The sequence below is a fragment of the Gossypium hirsutum genome, chromosome A09 (genome assembly GCF_007990345.1).
Source record: "Gossypium hirsutum isolate 1008001.06 chromosome A09, Gossypium_hirsutum_v2.1, whole genome shotgun sequence".
In the NCBI taxonomy this organism is placed as follows: Eukaryota; Viridiplantae; Streptophyta; class Magnoliopsida; order Malvales; family Malvaceae; genus Gossypium; species Gossypium hirsutum.
The window spans coordinates 15,146,132-15,157,199 of NC_053432.1; positions in this window are offsets into that span (position 1 = coordinate 15,146,132).

The following is an 11,068-nucleotide window of genomic DNA, read 5'->3' on the forward strand; positions in this document are numbered from 1 at the left end:
TTTTAAAAAAAAAAAGTAAGATTCTAGCAACGAAGAAAGAATCTCAAAATGTTTTTTTTTAATGAAAAAAAATTAATAAAGAGAAGTCAACCTCATCAAGTTGTGGTATTATTGCTTTTTATAAAATCAATTTTGGACAGCTTAACATTCAAAATCAAAAGAGGTCATCATTTTTTCATCAACAAAATATTCGTTGACTTCAATTCTAGCTTCCATTTTTATGAAAACAAATAGCTTAATATTTTTCTATTGCTTCAAAATTTGAATCTTATTTCATACAATTAGAAAATATTAGAAAATAGCGATTTCCTTACGTTGACTAGCTAGCTAATGCATTGAAGAAAATATAATCTCAGTGATTGGTCCAATCTAGCAGAATAATTTGAATAAACGCACCACATGGTGAGCTAAAAGAGTTGAAATTTTGTATTTATATAAAAACACAATTAAGAAATGTTACCTTTGCTAGAAGCAAACGGGATCTGTTCTATACACTCTTACTTCTGTATCCTTAAGTTTAAAGGAGAGACGATTTCAAGTCTAGTTGGTAAACCAAGATTATGTGATCAAACCGTGATTATTAGTCGTAGAGGATTGTTCTCAGTTTGTCTTGTCTAGTTGAGATGGTCACACGGTTATTTGATAAATTCTCATTTTTTGTATAAATTATGAGTTGTAATATGGTAGTTGTTCATCCCATTCCTTAATCATAAAGTCAGAAGTTTAATCGTGACAAAGAAAATTAATCACTGTTACTGACGATAAATATCGAAAAAACAAAAAAGGATAGCTTGCAGTGAAGAAATTTGAATGTTTCCAAAGTTACCCAAAAAAAACGAAAACAAACTATTTACATCAATTTCAAGCTATTGCAACACTGAACGAGTTTGAGTTGAGGAATGTATACCTGATCGAAAAATGAACACGTGCATAGAATATTGCTTTTTTAGGGCTTAAAATAATAAATAAGACTTGAATTTTATGATTATTATTTTATTTAAGTAATTGTTATAAGGGATCATCTCACCCAAGTCAACTACCTCAACCAAAAGGATGAACATCGAGGAGCTCATCTTTTATGACTAAGAAACCCCTCACTCAAAAAGAGGGCTTGCTTAATAACGTCAAGTGAGCGATCTCAAGGGACCCCCTGCCTTGAGAGTGTTGTTCCAATAGGGTCGGAAGCGTGTAAATTATTGTACTAAAAAATCACACAAAGTTCAATTCCCATGGAAGAGAGGTGGATCACAAGGATCTCTTAAATACCAAGTCTTTCCTTAGTCAGAATATCCCTTCTATAGTAATTTAATAACACAATTAAATACTAATATTATACCTTCAAATATTGAAAGAAAAATAGGACAAGAAAGAACACAAGAGTTTTAACGAGGTTCGGTAAATTATACCTACGTCCTCGGGCACTAACACCAGATGATAACTTTACTATCTCCAAAATATTACAAAAAAATAGAATTCCTTAAGAATTCTCAAATGGGAGAAGAGAGAAAACTAAGAGAGAAAGATTGGTTGGGATGGTTGAAATAAAAAATGATTAGGCCTATTTATAGTTGAGGTTCAGGGACCAACTTGCAAATGGCCTAAAAAATTAGGGACCAAAATTGCAATTATCCCATTCAACTTTAAACAACTTGCCTATCACTTTTTCTTTCGGTGCCAATTGCACCTCCCATTTTTGACTTTTCAACACCCCCTTAATTGACTTTTCAACAATCTCCACCTTGAAGATTTGATTAGGATAATCACATCTTCACACACTTCCTTCAACTCCCCATATTCAATAAAGCTATTTTTTGTAGTGCCTCCAAATGCGCTCTCGAGCACCATACACCTAAAGGTGCTCAAATTCTCAGGATGTTAATCAAGTTCAAACAATGATTAAACTTGATTGTTGTTACCACCTTGGTCATCATATCTGCGGGATTATCTGCTATCGGAATCTTCTGAAGTAGAATTTTTCCTTTTTCAAAGACTTCCCGCACAAAGTGATATCTTACGTCGATATGCTTGGTTCTTGAATGATAGACTTGATTTTTTGCTAAATGAATAGCGCTCTGACTATCACAATATAGACTAATGTGACTTTGAACAACTCCTAAGTCTTTCAACAATCCATTAAGCCAAATAGCCTCCTTAACAGCTTCTGTAACTGCCATATATTCTGCCTCTGTAGTAGACACTGCTACTGTAGACTATAAGGTAGACTTCCAACTCACTGGGGCTTTCGCAAGAGTAAACAGATACCCCGTAGTTGAACGACATTTATCTAAATCACCAGCAAAGTCGGAATCAACATATCCAACTACAAACTGACTAAGTGCTTCATCCTGTTCAAAAATTAAACCAACATCTACGGTTTTTCGAAGATACCGTAGAATCCATTTCACAGCTTGCCAATGTCCTTTTCCAGGATCATGCATATACCTCCTCACAACTCCAACAGCTTGTGAAATGTCAGGTCGCGTACACACCATCGCATACATCAAACTCCCAACTGCATTAGCATATGGGACTTTTGTCATATATTCTCTTTCTTCTTCAGTTTTCGGAGATAATTGAGCACTAAGTTTCAAATGAGAAGCAAGTGGGGTACTTACATGTTTTATGTTTTCATTTACACCAAAACATTGTAATACCTTTTTTAGATATTGCTTCTGATTCAAACAAAGCTTTCCTCTCTGTCTATCTCTACTTATCTCCATGCCGAGAATCTTCTTGGCCTCACCTAGATCTTTCATCTCGAACTCTTGATTCAACTGAGCCTTCAGTTTATTTATCTCTTTTTGGCTCTTCGAAGCGATTAACATATCATCAACATACAAGAGTAGATAAATGAAAGATCCGTCATGCAGCTTCTGCAAATACACACAATTGTCATATTTGCTTCTTGTGTACTTCTGCCTTCTCATAAAGCTATCAAATTGCTTGTACCACTGCCTTGGGGATTGCTTCAATCTATATAGCGATTTGTTCAGCTTACAAACCCAATTTCTACCACCAGCATCTATGTATTCTTCGGGTTGAGTCATATAGATCTCCTCTTCTAACTCACAATGCAAGAAAGCCGTCTTAACATCAAGTTGAGCTAGCTCCAAACTCAACTGTGCTACCAAGGCCAACAAAATTCTAATGGAGGAATGCTTCACAACAGGGGAAAATACATCATTGTAGTCAATTCCCTCCTTCTGAGCGTAGTCTTTTGCTACCAATCTTACCTTGTAGCGAACATCTTTCTTGCTAGGAGATCCATCTTTCTTTGCGAATACCCACTTGCATCCGATTGCCCTTTTACCTTTCGGTAATTGCACCAACTCCCAAGTATTGTTCTTCCGAAGAGACTGCATTTCTTCATCCATGGCGCATTTTCATTTGTCACTTTCTAAACTTTGCATTGCTTCTTGATAAGTGACAGGAATATCATCATCAACAACGGGAAGGGCGTAGGCCACCATATCAGTAAATCGAGCAGGTCTACGAATTTCTCTCCGTGGCCTTGCAACTGCAACTGGTTCTGGTGTACTTAACGGTTCTTGGGTCAGAACCTCTTCAGCATCTAATTCCTCCATTGTGGCTGGAGAATTAGACTTATTAACTGGGCAAATCCCCATCTGCTCAAACTCCACCTGCTGTAGAGTATCGCTCGTCTGAATATCTTTAGCTGCTACCTTTTTCAATGTGGCGGATTCATCAAAGATAACATCTCTGCTACAGATCATTTTCTTTGTGTCTAAGCACCAAACACGAAATCCCTTCACTCCAGAAGTGATTCCCATAAAGAGAGCTTTCTTTGCCCTCGGATCTAACTTTGACTCCTTCACATGGTAATATGCAGTGGATCCAAACACATGTAAGGAATCATAATCTGTAGCCGATTTTCCAGACCATATCTCCATAGGAGTTTTTCTTTCTAATGCAGATGATGGCAAACGATTAACAAGATGGCCAGCGTATGTCACAGCCTCAGCCCAAAATTGCTTGCCCAACCCAGCATTGGACAACATACATCAAACTTTCTCCAGCAATGTTCGATTCATACGCTCTGCCGCTCCATTCTACTGTGGTGTATCCCTAACTGTGAAGTGTCGAACAATACCATACTCTTGGCACACATCGAAGAATGGATCACTTCTATATTCCCCTCCATTGTCCGTCCTAAGCCACTTGATTTTCTTGCCAGTCTGATTTTCGATCATAGTTTTCCATTTAAGAAAAACTCCAAGCACTTCATCCTTAGTTCTCATGGTATACACCCAAACTCTTCTGGAAAAGTCATCAACAAAAGTAACAAAGTAGTGTTTTCCTCCCAACGAAGGTGTTTTGGAAGGCCCCCACACATCTGAGTGAATATATTCCAAAATACCATTTGTATTATTGATAGCAGTGCTGAATTTCACTCTCTTTTACTTTCCCAGAACACAATGCTCGCAAAATTTTAATTTGCAAGCCTTTGCACCTTTCAACAATCTTTGCTTTGCCAGAATTTGCAAGGATTTTTCGCTGGCATGTCCCAACTTCATATGCCACAACTGCATTGAGTCCAATTCTTTGTTACCGGAAGCTGCAGCGACTGCTCCAATAACTATACTACCTTGGTAGTAATACAAGTTATTTTTCCTGATGCCCTTCAATATCACAAGTGCGCCAGATGTCACTTTCAAAATCCCATCTCTCATAGTAACAACTGAACCATTGGATTCCAAGGCTCCCAATGAGATGAGATTTTTCTTCAAACTGGGCACGTACTGAACATCAGTCAGAACTCTGGTTGATCCATCTTGATTCTTTAATTGGATTGAACCTATCCCAACAATTTTACAGGCATTGTCATTGCCCATATAAACAACTCTTCCATTTAGTTCTACTAAATCAGAGAACCACTCCCGGTTAGGGGACATATGATAGGTACAACCCGAATCCAATATCCACTCATCTGAATGGAACGATGATGATGATGCAACCAGTGATAGTTCAGAGTCACTGGTATCATGCTTTGCAACACAAGCATCTATAGCAGCTTTTCCCTTATTATTCAGCTTTGGACAATTTTTCTTCTAGTGGCCTTTCTCATGATAAAATGCACATTCATCTTTCCCAAGTCTGGACTTTGACTTTGATCTCCCTTTCTGAGTTTTCTTCCGAGTGTATGAATGACCTCGAACTACTAAAGCTTCTGTATCTCTGATTAAGTTTTTCTGTTTGTCCTTTTTTCTCTGTTCATAACTGTATAAGGCCGCACAGACTTCGCTCAGAGATATATCACTCCTGCCATGAAGTAGAGTAGTTTCTAGGAACTCAAACTCCTCAGGAAGTGACCCTAACAGCATCAAAGCCAAATCTTCATCTTTGAATGTCTCATCCGTATTTAGCAAATCAGTGACTAACTGATTAAATTTGGTGATGTGATCATTCATTGTGGTACCTGGGACGTAAGTGAAGCGAAACAGTCTTTTCTTCAAGTGGACCTTATTTTGACTGTTTTTCTTCAAAAAATTTTCTTCAAGTGTCACCCACAACTTATTTGCAGAAGTTTCCTTTGAAAAAGCATACCTCTGCTCTCGAGAAAGGCATGATCGAATTGTGCCACATGCCAACCGATTGATCGCTTTCCAATCTTTCTCCTGTACATCATCTGGTTTCTCTTCATCAATGGCAATGTCTAGACCCTGTTGAAAAAGGGCATCTAGAACCTCACTTTGCCACATACTAAAATGGCCCGTGCCATCAAAGATCTCCACGGCCAATCTTGCATTTGCAATTGTCGGTCTTGTCCACATGGACGATGTTGAAGCTCCTACACCGACCGTTTTCTCCATAATCTTTCAATATACCTAAGGAAATCTTTTCTGATGTGGAAGATCAGTTTAAACTGCAACCACAGAGCATACTACGATTAACCTTCGGCTCTTAATACCACTTGTTGTTTCAATAGGGTCGGAAGCGTGTAAATTATTGTACTAAAAAATCACACAAAGTTCAATTCCCATGGAAGAGAGGTGGATCACAAGGATCTCTTGAATACCAAGTCTTTCCTTAGTCAGAATATCCCTTCTATAGTAATTTAATAACACAATTAAATACTACTATTATACCCTCAAATATTGAAAGAAAAATAGGACAAGAAAGAACACAAGAGTTTTAACGAGGTTCGGTAAATTATACCTACGTCCTCGGGCACTAACACCAGATGATAACTTTACTATCTCCAAAATATTACAAACAAATAGAATTCCTTAAGAATTCTCAAATGGGAGAAAAGAGAAAACTAAGAGAGAAAGATTGGTTGGGATGGTTGAAATGAAAAATGATTAGGCCTATTTATAGTTGAGGTTCAGGGACCAACTTGCAAATGGCCTAAAAAATTAGGGACCAAAATTGCAATTATCCCATTCAACTTTAAACAACTTGCCTATCACTTTTTCTTTCGGTGCCAATTGCACCTCCCATTTTTGACTTTTCAACACCCCCTTAATTGACTTTTCAACAGAGAGGATGTCTCACCAAATAGTTCGAGATCGCCACATCAACGAAGACTAAGCCACCACCAATATCTTACTTATATAACATTTAGGGAAACAACAGATTAAAGTTTACTTCAAGTCTCTATACCATATCATAAAATTCATTTTAATCTATCCATGATCAAAAGTAACGTTTTAGTCTCTATATATTTAAAAAGCTAACATTTTAATCTCTGCATGTTAATTTTATGGTTAATGGAATGGTATGATTGGTGTCTTACATGCTATTAAATCAAATTAAAAAGTTAAACAACAGCTTTGAAGAATGAGTAAAAGTTAGAAATTGATTTTTCTTTTACCCCATATTGTTTTCAATTCTTTTTCTGTTTCTTTTTCTTTTTTTACATAATTGTTGTGTTTAAATTATTTGTGGTTTGGTCCACCTCAATTACCATTAAGCCACGTCATTCCATTTGTTTTCAAGACCAATAAGCTTTTAATTTGATTTAATATTTAACTTAATGCCATATCAATCACAGTTAAGCAAAGTCATTCCATTAACGATAAAGTTAATATGTAGGGATTAAAATGTCAATTTTTAAATGTACATGGACTAAAATGTTCCTTATAATAGTAAAGAGATTAAAATGAACTTTTTGATGTGGTACAAGGACTTGTAGTAAACTTTAGCCACAAACAACATGTCACATCAATTGTACTTGAAAACCCCTCGGTAGGGTATCAAACCTCCAATCACATCTAAATTCACATGTTACAAGTTCACCATGAATCAATTTGTTATTCTCTATGACTTAACATCTCTACCTAAAGGACATACTTGGAAGGTATAAACCCTAAAATCTAGTGACTAGACATATTGAAGACACTTTAACCAAACAAAAACTTTGCCATATTATCCTCAAATTCTAACCGCTCAACTCTGGGAACCACCAATATTAGCTCTCGTCACCACTATGCAAACCACTGCCTTCTAATTTACCCTTAACATTAAATTAACAATTTGGCATCATCTATGAGAAAAAAAATAAATGTCTCTTCCATACAAAGGTAACCCTACTCCTGATCATTATAACCAAGAAATCCAAGAAAGTTTTCAGCAATACTACATTTAAGCCACATTAATACCATTTAACACAGTCAATCAATTTAAGAAAATAGGAGAGGATTACCAAGTTAGATCTCATTATGATTACTTTCACTCTTAATATCTTACAAATCCAAACCAAATGCATGAACAACCACAAGCATACACTTGTCAAACTCAACCATCATTCTCACCACTACCCAGAGTACACACCTCTAATGGTCCTACTCCAAAAAGCCCGATAATAGGGGAAAATCTCACCTACCAGCATAACTTCTACGATATTCAAAACTACAAGAACAAATAATGTTGCTTTAAGCCCCACATCAACAAGAAGAAGAAACTTTGCAACATAATAACCAATTGGTAAAAGAATTATGAGTGACTAGTAATTTGCATGATATCCAATCACGTTTAAGATAAGAAGATGTGACCTCTTCCATTTCAATCAGTCAAGGTAACCTCAGGCTAGACAAAGAACATTGTGAAGAATATTAGCCTCAAAGTTTTTAACCTCGACATCCTAACACCATGTTAAAAGATCCAATATAGAAAAAATTATAATCCTTGGGAAGAGTTAGGTCAAATAAAGTTAAATAGGGCAAATGATCCCTTGACCATTGAAATTATCAAGAAAGCTAGTACCTCAACCTATCAAACCTTAAAAAGAGACATATGATGGTACAAATAACCCTACATGTAACACTCATTTGTTCAATCTAGTTCCCTGAGTGTAGTATATTCGTTTTGTATACTTGTATTTTTCAAGCAATTTGGTTTAATAAAATATCCATTGATTACATTAATAGTCTTTGTATATTATCCTCATTATTTTTGCACGCAAAGAAAATAGAATCAAATATTGGTTCACTGGTTTTCTAACGTTCAACTAATACTAAGTGGTATTACATGGTCAGATTGTAATACGAAAAGATAGCTTGTATTAGCAGATAAACCTAAACATGTCCATAGTCTAATAAAAAATGAGCAAACCGATTGAAAGACTAATATACCGCCTATCAAGTCCAAATGAGGAGATGTTTTGTCTTTAGCATCGAAGCAAATGACTCTCAAAAGATAGAGACAGATATGACTGACTAGACTGACAGTTCATCGGACAGGACCCAAGTAGAATAGATCCTAGATTCATTTATGGATTTTTTTTTCATTTGCGACGTTCATAGTGTGGCATACCTTAATCTTGAGTGGATGATGGACTATGTATGCGTGACTCATATACTTTGATGTAAGTATAAGCCTAAGTTCAAATAGATAAGGAATTGAAAACAGGTGCGTTGAGTAAATGATATTATTTACATGATAGATGAAAAGTAAAACATGGTCATGAGTCATTTGTCTTTATCATAAATGACTTGATTACCATTTGATTGTAATTGATTTTTCATGAATAAAGATGTAATGGTTACCATGAGATAAAATAGGATCATATTGAGAGAACGAATTTATCCCAAAAAGATTAAGGATATCCTATATGTTGTATCTAGTGTCCTAAGTGTAGTATTTTCGTCTATGAACACTTGTAATTTTTTCAAACAAATTGGTTAATAAAACAAATTCATGGATTACATTAATATACTTTGTATAATTGTCCTCATGTGGTTTTTGCACACAAAGTAAAATAGAAGTAAATGTTGTTCACTGGTTGTTTAATGTTTAATCTAATACTAAACGATATTATGTGGTTGGATCGTAATATGAAAGACAATGTATATGAGTAGACGAACTTAAACATGTCTTTAGTCTAATCAGAATTAAGCAAATCGATTGAAAGACAAATATGTTTTCTATCAAGTCCAATTGGGGAAATGTTTTGTCTTGGGCATCAAAACGGATGACTCGCAGAAGATAGAGACATAGATGCGACTGACTGAACTGGCAGTACATCGGACAAGACCCAAGAAGAATATGTTCTGAATTTGTTTATGGATTTATTCACTTGTAATGTTCATAGTATGTCATACCTAAATCCTAAGTAGATGACAGACTATGTATGCATGACTCGTATACTTTGATATAAGTAAAAGCCAAAGTTCAAATAAATTAGGAACCGAAAGCTGATGTGTTAGGTATACAATTTCTGCAGTATGTAGCATAATTCACAATAGTAGAATTATGTAACACCCAGATTTTCTTTAATTAACCTAAAATATACGAAAGTTAGGACTAAATTGAAAGAAGTCATAAGTTGGCGGTCTCTACTGGAAAATTGGGAAAAAATGAAATGAAATTGGACAAGGTTGAAATTTGATTCTAGTTCGGTTAGATTAGAATCGGTTGGTCTTTTAATGGGGGACAAAATGATTGTCAATGGATGGTTTCTAAATGGTTGAAAATCGTGCGAGAAAGGCTATAAATAATTGGCAAATGACTTTCCGAGGAGGATTCACCTCAATTCTCTATCATTTTCCTCTCTTCTTCATCTTTTTCTTTTGGAGCTCTGAGAAAATATGGTTATAGGAAATCTCTGAATGAGGTGATGATCATAAGGTTCGAGTAAAGAAAGTAGAGAATCCACAAACTGTTAAAGTACTAAGACCTTCGATGTTATTTTCAAAACTATTTTAGGGTTTCTACATGTTTCTAGAAAATTGAGTTCTAAGTTGAAGATTCTAAGTTTAACTCATGGTTTTGGTTATAATGCTTAACTGTCGGGAGTGTAACCTTCCCAACCCAGCATAGACGTTATGGCCAGATCGTGAAAACTACATTAGTCACCGAAATGACTAAATCATACATTTATTAAGTTTTCTACCATAAAAACCCTCATTCAACTCACTTTGGAAAACTACAGTTGCATTTGAGTTAGTTAGAAAATCATACATTTATTAAGTTTTCTACTATTTTTGTTATTGATAGTGACGGTTTTAGAAACTCGTTGTTTGTTTCCTTGTTTTACAAAATTTCATTATTTTTTAATGCAACAGAAAAATACAATTCATGTCTGCCTTTAATTAGGTTAAGTAACATGCATTTTTCGGTTAACTTATAAAACCATTGTGTTGAATAATGCATGCGTAAACCCAAATACAAAACCATAAACCATAGTCCAAAATTAAACTTTACAACCCAAAAATTGAATAAATACTTATTAACAATTACCAATAGTAAAATAGTCTGAAGTCCATGCTACATTCGCATGTCAGGCCCGATCCTAGCCTTAATCATTACCTGAGAAGTTAAGACTAGAGGGTAAGCTTAAAATGGCTTAGTGTGAGTCAACAACAACATAATCATACAATCAGTGAACAAACCATGCTATCATTGTCGATCTTGGTACAATGGCATGTTTAACATGCATATCAATAGTCAGTGTCAGTATATGCCTTGTATACTTTTCATTTTCAATAATAGTGGTATGCATACATGTTTTCGATACAGTCATTTTCACATATGGTATATAATTTTGATTGCATACAAGCCCAATATCATACATTACATTTTATATGCTCAACAATCAGTGTCTCAA